Source organism: Carettochelys insculpta, chromosome 14 (assembly GCF_033958435.1).
Source record: "Carettochelys insculpta isolate YL-2023 chromosome 14, ASM3395843v1, whole genome shotgun sequence".
Lineage (NCBI taxonomy): Eukaryota > Metazoa > Chordata > Testudines > Carettochelyidae > Carettochelys > Carettochelys insculpta.
In genome coordinates, this window is record NC_134150.1 from 19,138,221 (window position 1) to 19,154,524 (window position 16,304).

General features: G+C 43.0%; 1 protein-coding gene and 1 long non-coding RNA gene across 2 annotated transcripts in view; one reads left to right on the plus strand and one right to left on the minus strand.

Moving 5' to 3' along the window:
* ITFG1 (integrin alpha FG-GAP repeat containing 1) overlaps positions 1-16,304 on the plus strand; it is a 210,057-nt gene that overhangs the window by 166,206 nt on the left and 27,547 nt on the right. The window lies entirely within an intron of this gene.
* Positions 13,118-16,304, minus strand: part of LOC142020867 (uncharacterized) — a 40,124-nt gene continuing 36,937 nt past the window's right edge. The window contains exons 2-3 of the long non-coding RNA XR_012647528.1: positions 13,864-14,040; positions 13,118-13,273 (exon numbers count right to left, since the gene is read on the minus strand). This is a non-coding gene — a long non-coding RNA (uncharacterized LOC142020867). The remainder of the gene's footprint in view (positions 13,274-13,863; positions 14,041-16,304) is intronic.

The window sequence follows — 16,304 nt, forward strand, 5'->3', positions numbered from 1 at the left end:
CCTTGCTTTTCTTTAAACCCATTTTGGCTCAGCATTTTTTTTAAGGGGATTGAATGCTGCATTGTCTGTGTTACTTTTTTTGATACCAGACTACCTTGTTCTTTGTCTTGTTGGTGTATCTTCTGTGCTTGCATTACTCAGAAGCAAACGTTGGATGTGGAAGTTGGGGATGTTATGCTTTCTGTTGTTAAGATAGTGTAGAGATCTATATTTTTAATGATTGGCAGTTTCACTGTGTTTTGTTGCCAGCAAGCATTTTTGGTCTTGTGTACTTTATTAAAATTTGCTTCCTTTCTGTCTCCAAAAAACAAAAACAAAAACTTTTTATCTTTTCTGAAAACACGTTGAAGTGCTTACATCTGTCCATATGTTTTACTGGCCTTATTCTTGCGTGAGCATCTGTTGCACAGAAACATGGAAGTGAAGGAAATTGAAGGAGTGGAGTCCACTATTAGCCACCTCCTGCAGTTGTTACTAAAATAATTATTGTGGTCCAAGATACCTGTTTTACTATGTGAGTCTTGCGTTTTAGACTCCGGTAATCTTGACCTATTGAAAACACTTCTCTTTTGAGAATTAATTTCCAGCTGAGATCTTTGAAAATATTATTTCTGGATTATATCATAAAACTTAGGTCACTTCATTGGTGAGGCCAGAACCCAAGTCAAAAAAAGAAATTAACATCTGTTGAAGTGTACTACACTTGCTTCTTGACATACATTGAGGCTGACTGCAGACATAGGTCTGTTTTGGTGCACTGAAATAAAAGGTCTGTACTTACTAAATCAACTTCTTAAGTGGCCGAGGGAACACAAATGAGGAATATACAGTAAAATAAATATTCTCTGGCACTTTACCAACCCGAGAGCTCTATAAAATGACATTTCTAATCTTTTTGACACTCCAGTTCATACCCTGGTTGGTGTGGGCCAGCAGGCTCCCTACCTGGCTCTGTGTGGCTGCTGGAAGCAACAACGTGTTCCTGCAGCTCTCAAGTGGACGAATGGCCATAGGGGATGCATGCACTGCCACTGGCCCACCCTGAGCACTGATTTCACAACTCCCATTAACCAAGAACGACAACCAATTAGAGTTGCAGGTAGAGGCAGTGCACAGAGCTGCCGAGTGAAGCTTCCATCTAGGAACAGCAGAGACATGTAGTTGTATGCAGGAAGCCACCCAAGCTGAGCACCACCTAGATCCAGCACTCCAAAACCCCTTCTGAGCTCCAGCCTCCTGCCTTCAGCCTCCATCCATGCCCAAACTCACTAGCAGAGTCCGTACCTGCTCCTGCCCCCCATACCCCAGCCCTGAGCCCCCTCCTATACCCAAACTCCCTCTCTCTTAGGTTATATCAACACTACATCGCAAGATCGACCTGCTCAGTGTTGAACTTCCGGGGTTCAATTTTGCACATCTAGTATGGAAGCATGAAGTCGACTTCTCAGGAGTTGCAGTCAACCCCTGTACTCCTTGCAAGATGCAAGGAGTGAAGGAGGTTGACAGGAGAAACTGTCGTCGACCTTTCCCAGAAGGTACGGTCAAGTTAGACGGCTCACATACGTCAATTCTAGATACACAATTCTCATTATGGCAATTGTGTATCTGTGGTAGACTTACGTTGCCTTGTGTAGATGTAGCTTCCATTAACTGGAATTTTTGACTTACTGGGACCTCCCTTCTCCCAATATGCTGGATAACTTTTTTTTTTTTTTGTGTAACCATAATACTTTTTTCAGAAAACTCAGGGTAGGTCTACACAGCAAAGTTATTTTGAAATAACACCCACTATTTCAAAATAACTATCCTAGCGTCTGCACAATGCAACTGCTATTTTGAAATTATAGCAGTTGGCTTATATCAAAATTGGTAAAACTTATTCTATGAGGAATAGTGTCAATTTCAAAATAGCTATTTTGAAATAGATGCTGTAAGACAGTGAATAGAACCTGTTTTGAAATGAGCCATAGTGCATCCAATGGCTCTGTTTCAAAATAAGCTGTATGTGAGTAGACGCTGTACCTAAGCAGCTGTTTTGAAATGCATTTTTGTGTGTAGCAGTGTTATTTGGAAATAACGCTACAGTGTACACATACCCAAAGATTGAAGATAAGTAACTGTCCTTTCTTCCTGTAGTAGTATCCAGTGGGTGCTTTGCTCTGGATGTCAGTGCATCCTCATACCAGCTCTCAAAGATTCTTCTATAGCTATGGTTTTCTGTGCATGCACAATAGCAACTCCTCATGCTATCTGGTGCCTGTGTGGCATGAGTCCCTCAGTTTCTTCTCTACCATTCTTGGCAGCAGATGGAGCTTTGTGCCCTCTCTTGCTGAAACAAAGAAGACTTAGTTTGGTTAGTTATGGTTTTAGCCATTCTTATCTGAGTTACGTTTCCCATTAAAGCTTTAAAAAAAAAAAGTTAAGTTTAGCATTAGAACTTAATTACTGCGTCATCGCCATGCTGGGCTCCCTGGGCTTCAGGTGGTGCCCAGCATTCAGGAAAGTCATGCCTGCCTCCAACAGTCACACATTGTACATTAAGTGCCTAGGTGAGGGTCACCAAACCCAATCCTGCACCCACTGTTCTAGCCTCATGGCGAGGGCCAGGAGGGACTGAATCAATAGACTTAAGACTTATCTTGACAAAAAGTCCCTCCAACCACCAGCCCAGGAGCAGCCCTCCACCACAAAACTGGCACAGGAGACCAAGGGTATGGATCTGCCTGTCCCTCTACCTTGGTTGGCACCACAGCCGCTAAGTTGGGCATTTCTCTGGCATGTTCTTAGCCTCTGGCACCATCTTCAAGGGCCGCGTCAGTAGAAATGGTCACCTCAATGCCCCCTGCCACCATCCAAGTCAGCACCACTCAATTGGGTGCTTTAGGAGCTGAGCAGCTAGCATTTGGTGCATCCAACACCATCAGCACAGTATGCACGACCAGCTTGAGCTTCCTCTATTCTGGGGCATAACAGGTCTTCAAAAACTAAGACCCAAACCTCAGTGCCAGAGATGGAGCACAAGCAGCACCGCTCCAACTTTCTACGCTGCTTGTATTAGGCACTAAACGTCGCACTCCTCAAGTCCAGGGCTGACGCACCAGCCCACTCTCACACGGAACCAGAGAAGACACCAAAGTGACGCTGGGAAACCACTTCACCTAAGCCTATGGCACCGGAGCATGGCACAATGTCCAGATGGTGCTGCAAAGACTCGCCACCAAAAGCGCACATGGCACCAGCCTGGCACTGCCCATTCACCACACCATACATCCCCAGTGCCGTCTCCAGTCCCATGCTTGGCTCAGGGGCTAGACCACTCACCCCGGGAGGCAGTGGTTCTGATCAATGGGGTATCTTCTCCTTGCAGCACTCCAGTCCCAGGCAGTCCAACTGGGAGGATATGCCACCAACAATGACTTACGCACTACCACCCCTGCCGTGGTTCACACATCATTGCCTAGACCCAAGAGAGCCTGATCCTCACTGCTTACCCTGGAAGTCAAGATCACACCACTCCCATGCTTTGCTGGCACTGTCCACCACGTCCAGGGACCGCCCTGTGTTGACGTAACCCACAACGTCAGCAACTTATCTCCTGTCCAAGCATTCTAAAGTGGAGGACTCCCTATCAGAGGAAGAGGACAGGTCTTCACTGCACACACCAACACCCAGAGTGGAGCACCCACGGGGACACACATCTTGAAGAACCATTGTTACTGCACGACATGAGTAACTTACTCTTCCTTAGCAACCTTAGCAAACAGTTATGTATTTCCTCAGGCGAAAAACAGATTAATAAAAGCCACCAACTGAGTGTCTTTGTCTCATTTGGGAGGGTGAAGTGTGCTATAAATATACCACAACATAATACTACTTTAGATTCCGTGTTTTTTTTTTTTTTGCCGGTACTTTCAAAAAAAGCCACTGTTTAGACTTAATTATACTCATTGGGGTCAGTTGTTTATTCAGTCATGGCTTTGTCACTCTTGTGGATAATAATACAGTCAGGGCAAACTCAGGCTAATCAATCTAGCATTGCAAGTGAGATAATACTATAAATGTATATATTACTGAGGAATGGCTAACACAGTTTATATATTTGAACAGCATTATAATAAATATCTTGTATCTTAGGTTATAGTATTTAAAATTGCAGTAGACTAAAAGCTTGGCATGCAGATTATCATCCAGAATGTATTTGAACCATGTTGCTTTCATTAAAGAATGTCAAAGACATTCTTGTTGCTTGGGTATCATCCCTCTCAGTGCTCTACTTCAGGTGTGCCAATATCTTTTTCACATTTAATTAGAGATTTTTGGTATTAGTGCCCATTGAGCCTGTCCATGCCTCTTCCTTGTGACCTGCTCTGAGGATATATAAGGCTGTCAGGGGAGCTATTCTCAGATTCCCTTTAACTGCTTAATCCTGACATAGAACATTAGCATGCCTTTCTTTTGAAGGCACGTAGTTTAGTTACCCCTCTTTAATTGTTTTTTTTCAATAGTTATTTTATTTACTTTTTATTTGGGGGGACTGTCTCTCAATTTCCTTCCCCTTTGGGGAGGGGGAGTTTCACCTGTTTAGATTCAATTTTCCCAGGATATACCAGGCTCCTCATGTTACAAGTAATGTATCTCTTGCTGGGAGACCATCCCAGTCAGCAACAGGCATTCCTGAGATATCCACTTCTTGTGAAAATCTGATCCCACAAAAGTGCTCCAAGTGCTCAGCTTTGAAGTGTGGGTCGAGAAAAAAAATATCAGCTAAAGCTGAGACTCTTAGTGATGTAGTATTCTTCCAACTCAGATCCAGGTCAAGAGATACCTCCAGAGGCTGATCATTGAGTGAACACACTGCTGTATCAATTTGAGCATGTTCAGCTGGGTCTTCGCCAAGGAAATTCACAGACAAGATCCTGAGCAAATTAAGTTTTTCTGCACACAAAGAATGCACCTCAAAAAGATCTTGGTCCTTATGAAACAAGACTAGCGGGAACTTCCCATCCCACAGTGAGTTATGGATGAGGTTATGGAGATACACCTCTTTCAGAACTGGAAGGGACCTTGGGAGGTCATCGAGTCCAGTTTCCTGCCCTTTTGGCAGGACCAAACACCATCCCTGTTTTAATCTGTTTACCCCAGATCTCTATATGACCCCCTGAGGGATTGAACTCACAACCCTGGGTTTAGCAGGCCAGTGCTCATACTCTCTCAACACCTATCCTGTGCTTGGGCTCTCAACTCAGCTGAAACAAGGGCAGCAAGCATGGCCCAGTGCTGAAACCTTTGAAGCCATGGAAGGAGGATACTGCAGCATCAAAGCATTCCTTCTTAAGAGCGCAATATCCACAAATATTTCTGTACCATCTACCTTGAAGTTGGCCACTAGGATGGTTTTGGTTCTGGGAAAACACAGTGCCTCTCCTGCAGGCTTGTCATCCCCCAAGGCACTCTTGTCAGTACCATCTATTTAAACCAGAATGAACTATCCAGAACTGCATATACCTCAGTACCAACAAGGCAATGGTGCGTCACTATTCTGACCAGTCCAGTACTGCAGAAGTTCACTCTGATTTTTTTTCTGTAAAAAATTTGAGTTTTCAAGGAAAAAAAATACTTTTTACTACTGCCCCATCACAATGCCCATCTCCAGCCATGGCCATATCTGATCATTTAGAGGAAGGAGACAAAAATAAAATACATCAAGAGGGCGTCTGAAGTCCTGAAGTGTCAAATTTTAAGAGCTATAAAATAAAATATAAAATATATTTATAATGAAATATAAAATAAAATGAAACCTCCCAGGGCTGCCAAACTCCTGCTTCACCATTTCAGACAAACTTCGTACAATCTCACTCATAAATTTATCAAGCTTTATCTTAAATTTAATTATGTTGTTTTCCCTACAGTTCCATTGGAAAATTATTCTAGAACCTCACTCTTCTGGCAATTGGAAATCTTCTAATTTCTAGCCTAAATTTGTTCATGGCCAGTATATGCTCATTTGTTCTTGTGCCGACATTCTCTTTACACTTAAATAGCTCTTCACTCGCCTTGATATCTTTGCAGAGGGTAATCATATCACCTTTCAGCCTTTGTTTTGCTTAGCTAAGATATTTTAGTCTTCTGATAAGATTAGTTCTCTGTTCCCTTGGTCAGGCTAGGCACTCGTCTCTGGACCTGCTCCATTCTGAGTTGATCACTCCAATATGGGTACGAAGAATTACACACAGCCCAAATAAAGTCTTAGTTGCCAGTGCTTCGTAAAATAAAATCACTATTTCCCTATGCCAACTTATACTGCTGTATTGCCGTATACTCAGACTGTCACTAGATATGAAACCTGATAAATCCTCTTCTCAGTGCTAGCATTAATAAACAATTTCCTGTTGCCAGTACAACCTCTGGCACGGCACGATTTATACCAGTCTTTAGGCTGCTCTAAATTGTGCATATAGCCCAGCAGGGTGCCCATTAGTTCTCTTCTGAGAAAGCACAAAAATGACGTAAAGCTTGCACCCTGGTCCTAAGATTTGCTTTATGCCCAGGATCTGCCCAGAGTCCATCTTAAATTTGAAACAAATGAGACTTCAGCCAGACAATTTGAATCATTTTCAGAAATAGGTTTTGTAAATATTTTAGACTTTCAATGTGCTGTAGTTTATGAATGTATGTTGCTTTGGATTTTCAGCCTTAACTCTGAATTTCCATGCTTTTAGCATTTGTAGCAAGTGCTTAACACAATTATAATAATGTCTTGTAGCTGACGAATGGAATTGTAAGTGACAATGCAAGTAATCAGTCAGTGTACTGTAGGAAGCTGAGCACAAAGTAAATTGAAACTGTCGTGAAAAAAAAGAAGATGCATTCAGTAAAGCTAAGCAACTGGAGAAAGAGGAGGATTTTTATTATTAATGTTTTTGTATAAGAAGTGGTTTTGCTTGCTTTTAACTTTGTCTTGGGCAGAAATCTTCAGTGAAAGGATTATCTAGCAGTAAAAAGCTTTTAACACTTTTGTATGTAGTCTAAAAGAACTACTACATGTAAGATAGTAACAGAGAGATAGCCATGCTAGTGTATATACTATCAAAACAAAAAAGCAATCCAGTAGCACTTTAAAGACTAACAAAATAATTTATTAGGTGATGCGCTTTTGTGGGACAGATCCATTTCTTCAGATCATAGCCATACCAGAACAGACTCAATATTTAAGGCACAGAGAACCATTACTATTTTTGATTCTCTGTGCCTTAAATATTGAGTCTGTTCTGGTATGGCTATGATCTGAAGAAGTGGGTCTGTCCCATAAAAGTGCATCACCCAATAAATTATTTTGTTAGTCTTTCAAGTGCTACTGGACTGCTTTTTTGTTTTCCTACATGTAAGCATTGCATAGGCTAAACCTGAGCAAGAGATTCTGATGTTCAGCACCCACTTTTCAACAGTTATCATGTGATTACATATAACTAATCAAGGAATTTTGGTTTATGTCTGCTTTACTCATAGATGGAACATGATATGATAACATTGATTAGCCATTTACATTTAATGTGTTCATTCAATACATTGTTACTTAGGCACTAAAATTGAAGTAAAATCAGTGATGATCTCTCTCTATATAGGAAAGTTAAATGATTGAGTGGGTAGTTCAATTATTTGACACATTAAAACTTTTAAGCCCTATTCTTTAAAAATAACATTATAATTACATGTCAGGAAATTAAAGAAAACTCCAATTTTCAAATTGCCCCGATATAGGATTTTTGAGAGGGTGGGGGTTTTGAGGTGTTCCGGGGTATTTTAAAAGTGGATCTGATATGTTCCTCATAAAAATGTGCTATCATTTTTAAGGGGTCTGAGTCAGGGCCATTCTTAGGCTTTATGGGGCCTGTGGAGTGCTGTTAAACCGATGCCCCCCTGCCCAATAGCAGCTGGGGGAAGGGGTTTGCAATTTTTTTAGAGATGTGATTTTTATAATCTTCAGTGACATATTAATGAAATATTTTTAAAGCAAATTTTAAACTAAGGTCCTGTAGACTGACAAGTAAATTCGGAAACTGATAATATGTACCTGGGTTTAGCAAATGCTTGTTAAAAGGCTACACTTGAATGGCTATTTCACAAGTTCAGTATTCTGTTAATAGGTCTGATAGGCTTATTCACTTTTGAGTTAACTAGATCCTCTCTGGAGAAAGCAGATACACAGAACAGGAATAGGAAAAGGCAGATAGGTCAGAGTTAAGACCCAAATGTGCCCCAAATTTTTGGGTGTTGTATGCAACTGTGTATTCTGACTCTGTGTAGGGACAGCCCTGGCCTGGGTTGGATCACACAGATTGTTTCCATTGTTAGACATATTAAAATTATTATCAATAATAGGTTTCTAAGACTAAAACCAGATGCTGCACTTTTAGTGACATTGTTCTTATTGATAATTGTCATAGTTCTAATAAGTAAGCATTGTCTTATTTGTACCTTGGCTTGCACTGGGGTCTACAGAGTAATTCAGACTAGGCTGCTGCTCCAGGGAGTGCACAGTCTACCTCAGATGATACATGACATATTAAAGGTAGTTAATATGAAATGGCATCTCTTTAAAATTTTATTTTTGAGTGAGAAAGGAAGATTTTTTTTTTAGTTTATATGTTTTACCCACTGTTTTTAAATAGATGGATAATTTAACAAGTTGCCCTCTAACTAATAAGCTAAACTGTCAGCTTTGGCATTTCAGAAAATGTTTGACCTGAATGAAACAGCTCCCTTTCCCCGAAGTTTTTGTTTTTAAATAAATGTTTGGTCGCTGATTTAATTAGACAAAGCAGATAAGGTGATGGAACCAGTATTGCTAAAAATTATTCTTGTACTCTACTACTTTTGCGTAGGTGTCATCAGCATATTTAACAATTCTGCTCCTGATTAAAATGTTGGCCTGATTTCAATGCAAGATGTAAAAAGTAGAAACCCCAATATTCATCCGTTTGGCCTTCTGTACAGAGGAATATGATTCTTTAAAGCATTTGATTTAATTATCAGTGAGTTATTTGAAGTGATCTTCTCCAAAACAGGTGTTCATATGTTTTTAAAATGGCATGAATAAATTCAGGTCCTTTATAAATTAAGAATCAACAGGTATGGATGAACCAGAACAAATATAGGTTGAACCCTGGGGACCTGACTAGTGCCGAATGAGAGAATTTGTCAAACCACAGGAGGTCAATGTTGTCTAGTAGCATTACGAGCACTTCCACTGCTTACTAAGCTCTGTAGTATGGTTAACGTCGTTCCTGGGCTCCAAGCCTCTATTCAGTCCACTGGCCCCACGGCAAGGATGCCATTGCCCTTCTTGGGAAGGAAGGTGGGAGGGGGATGGGTGGTCTGGGGGGAACCTGGGCCCTGCCCACTTGTTCTGGGTTCCGGCTCAGGAGCCCTGTGGCTGCTACTGGTTAGGAAAGGCTCCTCTCACTTTGGACACCACGGCTCTTCTCCCTGGGCCACTTCCCCAGACAATCCCACCCCCCCCCGTATCTCCTCCAGGGCGTGGCAGCAGCACCATGTTCCCCCTCCTCGATCGGCACCCCCAAACCATCAGTTCTTTCTGGCCTCACTTCGAATCTCAGGGCTACCTGGACAGGGGCCCTATCCCCTTGCTGCTGAAAACTCCTCCCCGTCTCTGCTGTTCCTAGAAAAACTCCTCTTGCTTCTCTCCACTTGCCTCATATAGGCTACGTCTACACGTGAAGCCTACATCAAAGTAGCTTATTTCGATGTAGCGACATCGAAATAGGCTATTTCGATGAATAACGTCTACATGTCCTACACGATGTCTACAACATCGACGTTGCACAGCACCACATCAAAATAGGCGCTGCGAGGGAACGTCTACACGCCAAAGTAGCACACATCGAAATAAGGGTGCCAGGCACAGCTGCAGACAGGGTCACAGGGCGGACTCAACAGCAAGCCGCTTCCTTAAAGGGCCCCTCCCAGACACGCTTGCACTAAACAACACAAGATCCACAGAGCCGACAACTGGTTGCAGACCATGTGCATGCAGCATGGATCCCCAGCTGCAGCAGCAGCCAGAAGCCCTGGGCTAAGGGCTGCTGCACACGGTGACCATAGAGCCCTGCAGGGGCTGGAGAGAAGAGCGTCTCTCAACCCCTCAGCTGATGGCCACCATGGCGGACCCCGCTATTTCGATGTTGCGGGACGCGGATCGTCTGCACGTGCCCTACTTTGACATTCAACTTCGAAGTAGAGCGCTATTCCCATCCCCTCATGGGGTTAGCGGCTTCGACGTCTTGCCGCGTAATGTCGATGTTAATGTCGAAATAGCGCCCAACACGTGTAGCCGTGACGGGCGCTATTTCAAAGTTAGTGCCGCTACTTCGAAGTAGCGTGCACGTGTAGACACGGCTACACTCTCCTCAATCACACACACACCCACCCACCCACATGCCACCGCCCCCCTCAAGCAAAGCATTTTTAAAGGTAGTCCTAAGTGGGACCAGCTGGCCCCAATTGATTCAGGGAAGCCTCCTCCCCAGCTGCTCCCACTCCATTTGTTTGCCAGTTCAACACAGCCCTGCTTTTCCCTCTTGTGCTCGCTACCTTAGCCTCACCCTGTCACAGCTCTTAGAAGAAACAAGGGTAAATTAGGGCTAAAGAACAGCAGAGAACTCTGAGAGCCAGGACTAGTGGCTGTAAACAAACTTTAAGGGACCACAGGAAACTTGATCACAGACATAACAAGTGGACATTCACCTAACTAAAATCACTCCAGACAATGGGTGTTGCCAGACTATCAAATTCTAAATTAAAGAGCTTCAATGTGTACATTCATGAAGGGTAAAAAGATCCTAAAGTTGTTCCTCTATTGTGCACTGTATCTTAGATAGAGCCCTGCAATTCCATGGATATCCACTTTATCTCTGCAGATAGCTGCAGAAAAATTTTCTATCTGAAGCCCTGCAAACCTGTGGATATCCACAAATCATTTTTGCAGATCATGGATTGGAAGTAGATACAAATTTCATATCTGACATGGCTGGGTTAAAAGTAGAGGATCGAGGTTGAAGATAGAAAAAAGATGAATTTATAACTGAATATTAATTTTGGGAATATAGAGAATCACGTGTTCATATTATGCCTGATTTTGTGTGGCTTTTTCTTAATTAACCTTTGTTTTTAAGTGACGTGATACCTGTCTTATCCCTAGTTATGCAGCTACAATGTAAGGAGCATGTGCAAATTGCTTGTTAAATCTCTGTGTCTACTAGATAATAATTCTTACTAGTCCTTTGGTTGGTTACTTATTTATAAGTTTTTTTTCTGCGTTTCTAGAGAGAGAATTTTGTGTTATACTTTGATTAGAAAAATTATTCTAATTTCTAAAATCAAATACAATATTGCCATCCTAAAACACGAAGAAATCATAAAAGCTATGACTGAAAAAGTCATAAGGTTGTAAAATACATACTTTTTTTTAAATTCTGTTTGGTTTTACAGTTATAAGCCTTTAGTGGATATAGTTTTCAGTTTTTCTCAGCAATCATGTGACCTAAATACTTTTCGAATTAAAAACAAAGCTGTAAGAAAAACACCAAATGTCAGATGGTTTGCAGTACTGCAAATGTTAGATTTGTATGTTGAATGTATACAAACATTTATTTGTGTTCCTCCCCCACATGTCTTAGCTGCCCCAAAATTGTTCTGCTCTGCCAGCCTAAGTGAAATGGGCTCACTCTTAACAGGATGGGAAAAAGAAATGGCCTCCAAAATTGCTTGGATCTGTGAAAGGGGTGTGCTATAGAGTAGGTGAACAAGAGAACCAGTCACCACTTCGAGTAGCGTCCCCATGGGTGCTCTCCTCTGGGTGTCGGTGTGTCCTCCTGCTGGCGCAGCGATTTTTCTATAGCCGTGATTTCCCAAGCTGTGCATGCACAGTAGCGACTCCTCATGCTATCTGGGATACACTCAGTTCCTTCTCTACCCTCCTTGGCAGGAGACAGAGTTTCGTTCTCTCTCTCTCTCTCGCTGAAAAACAAAGAATAGTTAATTAGTTATTGTTCTATCCTTAGCCATTTCTTATACAAGTTTAACAACAACAACAAAATTTAGATAGTTTAGGTGCTACTTTAGTTGCTGCATCATTGCCACGCCAGGTTCTGTGGGTTTCAAGTGATGTGCAACATGTAGGGAAGCCATGCTGGCCTCCAATGGCCACGTGTCCTGCATTAAGTGCCTGGGAGAGGGTCACCAAACCCAGTCCTACACCCACTGCTCCAGCCTCATGGCGAGGGCCAGGAGGGACTAAATCAATAGGTTCAAGACTTACCTTTGCAAAAATTCCCACTAACCACTAGTCCTCGACAAAAAAAAGCCATCCCGCCATGTCGTCTTGCCTCTTTTTAGTGGTAGACATCCGGGCAACATTGTCACCAGGGTACCATTCCACCAGCTGTCCTGTCTATTAACCTTACTACCTATGACTTCCTTATAGGATGAGAGGCCATTTGGATTACCTTATGGTTCAGGGCAAAAGTCCTTCACCGAGCAAGTGCTCCACATAAATCTGCTGAAGGTCAGGGCAGTGTGCTGCAGTTGCCAGCATTTCAGGTGGCACTTCATATGCAGAACTCTCAACATCCTGACAGACAATACTACTTGTATGTATTATATCAACTGTCGAGGCGAGGTTTGGTCACCTTCCCTATGCGCAGAAGCCATAAAACTGTGGAACTGATGCTTTCAGCACCACATCACTCCCAAGACTACATATCTCCCAGGGTACTGATCGTCACTGCAGATGCCCTCAGTCGCTCATTCAGCAATCATCACAAGTGGGAGATCAGCATGGTGGCCCTCATCCATGTGTTCCAGCTTTGGGACCAGACTTACACAGACCTGTGTGTCAGCCAAGTCAACAAAGTGCCATCAGTACTGCTCCAGAGAGGGTCTGGGGAGGCACTCCATTGGGTATGCTTTCTCTGTCGAACAGGACATGCCCCTCCTCATGCATTTCCTCCCCTTCCCTTGATTCAGAAGCTTCTGGTCAAGGTCAGACTGGATCAAGCTCACCTCACCCTGATAGCCCTGATGTGGCCCAGACACACTTGGTATCCTTGCCTGTTCCAGCTGTCAGTGGTGACTCCATATCCCTTTCCTCAACCTTCTGTCCCAGGACTTCGGCTGAACCCTTCTCTCCGCTCCACTCAGGCTGTGCCTTCATGCATGGCTCCTTCATGGTTCCAGAATGCCGAAATCACATGCTCTGAGGAGGTGAAAGGGGCTCTTGTTAGCAGCAGAGGGGAGTCCACCCACAAGTCCTACAAATGGACTCGGTTCTCTGTGGTTGGGCACGAATCACCCTATGCCTCCTGACGCCATGCCCCTTCTTGTCCTCGACTACCTGCTGCACCTGTGTGAGTTGTGCTTAGCCCTCAGTGCTATCAGGGTGCCTACCACAGCGTTGGCAGCATTCTACTGGGTGGCGGGTGGGATCTCCTTCCTTGCCCATGCTATCATGCAACGCTTTATGACAGGTCTGCAAAACGCTTTTCAGTCAGTCCCTACTGGGGACTTTATCCATGTTCTCAGCTGCCTAATGGAGCCACCCTTTGAACCCCGGCAATGTGTTCGTGGCTACAACCGTCAGTGAAAGTCTCATTTTTAGTCACCATCACGTCAGCCAGGAGGGTCGGGGAGCTTGCCGCTTTGATGGCTGAACTTCTTTATACAGTGTTTACCTCATCCTGAGTTCCTCCCTAAGGTTCCCTTTCTGTTTTATATCAATGAACCTGTCCACTTACCTGCATTATTCCTGAAGCTGTACTCTGATCCCACACATTCATTGTGCCATACCTTGGACTTCCGTTGGGCGTTGGCCTTCTACATCAATTTCACGAAGCCTTGGCTCAAGTGTCCTAAGCTCTTTCTCTCCTTCATGGAGTGATGCGAGACCATCCTGTTTTCTCTCAATGGTTGTCCAAGTGGGTCTCCACCTGCATACATACCTGCTATGCTCTTCACCGGAAAGACCTTTCAAAAAGCAAATTAAAGCAAAATCAAAAACTTGATTAGTCTTACATCTTCCATTTGATTTTGGAGGGTCTGACTCAGGGTTGTTGAATGCTCAGTTTAAGAAAAGTAACTGACCCCTTAAAACAGATACTAGAGGAGAAGATACTATATCCAGGTGGCCAACTCATGGCTCTCGAGCTGCATGCATCTTTTTAAGCAATTAAATGTGGCTCCTGCTTGGAGCTGCACACCAGGAGTGCCATCTGCCACTCTGCGCACCCACACAAGCACATGGCAGCAGCAGTGACTCCAGTGAGCCGCAGCATCGAGTTTGAGTGCGGGACTGGGAGAGCTTGGCTCTAGGGGAGGCATTAAGCTACATATCATACAGTAAGATCTCGACATTTGCAAGTGTAACATTTGTGAATTCAGTTATTCGCAAATGTTGCTTCCCTGGGGCTGGGGGAGGGGGAGCACCGGCAGCCGCCACTTCCACAGGGCTCGGAGCGGAGAGCACTGGGAGATGCCACTTCCTCAGGGCTCTGGGGCCCAGAGCACTGGCAGCTGCTGCTTCCCTGGAGCTAGACTGCTGGCAGCCACTGCTTCTCTGGGGCTCCAGGCAGGGAGTGCTGGCAGCTGCTGCTTCCCTGGGTCTCTGAGGCTGGAGTGCCAGCAGCCACCATTTCTCTACGGTCCCTGTATTTGCGAAAATCAGCATTTGTGAGGGTTCTGAACATGGAAGTTGAGGGATAGCTCAGTGGTTTGAGCACTGGCCTTCTAGACCCAGAATTGTGAGCTCAGTCTTTGAGGGGACCATTTAGGGATCTGGGACAAATAGATTGAATTTAAAATAAAAAAGGCGGAGGTGGTGCTTGGGCCTGCTAAGAGGGCAGGGGACTGGACTCAATGACTTCCCAATGTCCCTTCCAGTTCTATGAGATGTGTATCTCCATATATTTATGCTAACTAGCGGGAGGGATAGCTCAGTGGTTTGAGCATTGGCCTGCTAAACCCAGGGTTGCGAGTTCAATCTTTGAGGAGGCACCAAGGGATTGGGGCAAATAGACATCAGGGATGGTGCTTGGTCCTGCTGAGAGGGCAGGGGACTAGACTAGATGATTTCCTGAGGTCCCTTCCAGTTCAAGGAGGTGCATGAATGTTGCAACCCTACTATACATTTTTATCTAGCTACAAAAAATAAATACATAATGTGTAGTTCTTTGCACTCTATCCATGGCTCTTAATCCCTAATTGCTTGGCCACCCCTTTATATATCATTAATACATAGTGCTCACACTTAATACTGAAGGTTACTTAAACATATTTTTTTATAAATGATATTGTGCAACCATAACAGATTTGTATTGCTTCTTGTGTACTCTGCCTTACTGTTCTTTGCTAGTCTGTGAATTTGTTTCAGTCTTACAGGCGGCCTGTAATTTTAGAGTAATTTAGTTGTACCAAGAACTATTCTTGCCCAAGGATCTGGGGACTAACATTTTCAGCTCCTTTCTGTAACACTGTAAACTTAGAATGAATATTTTTTTATTATTTGTATGTTTTATATCAGTAGGTTAGCTAGTTGATTTTATATCTGACACTTGATCTTTAATCCATAAAGAAAATTTTCACTATTATGGAAATTTAATAAATCACATAGATTTCACCCTGCTGCTTACATAATCACAGAATTTCTAATGTAAATGAAAAATAGCCAGGTTGGTATCTTTGGCAGAAGTGCTAGTGACCTACACGATAAAGTTGAACAAAATCACCAAAGTATGGTGAAGTCACTCTAAAGTTCTGAGGATAGGATATGTATTTTCTACATCTTATTTGCTCATTCATAAAGAATCAGAAATTTATATCTCAAAAGAGATTGTTAACTCCTAACTTCCCGCCTCAAGGATGAGTATCATGGTCATAACTTTTTGGAATGGAAAGTGGCCTAAATTTAGCATAGGGCAAGTGGAACCACAGAAGTATATATGAACATATTGGGGGAGTATTTCATACTTATTTTAAAAAATAGGTTTTAGATCTTATTAAAATTTCACATATTTTAATTGGACAAGCAACACCTATGGTGAATGACTCAAAAGTGTAAAAAGCCATAATAGCTAATTACATCAGTACTTTCAATAATTTCCCGTTATTTATTTACTTTTTGCTGTTTGTTGATCCAGGTTCTTCCATCTATAACAGTCAGTTTCACACATTTATCCTTTTAAACAAATAGTTTGTGATTCTAAGCACAAAGAACAAGAATAACCAATAAAATG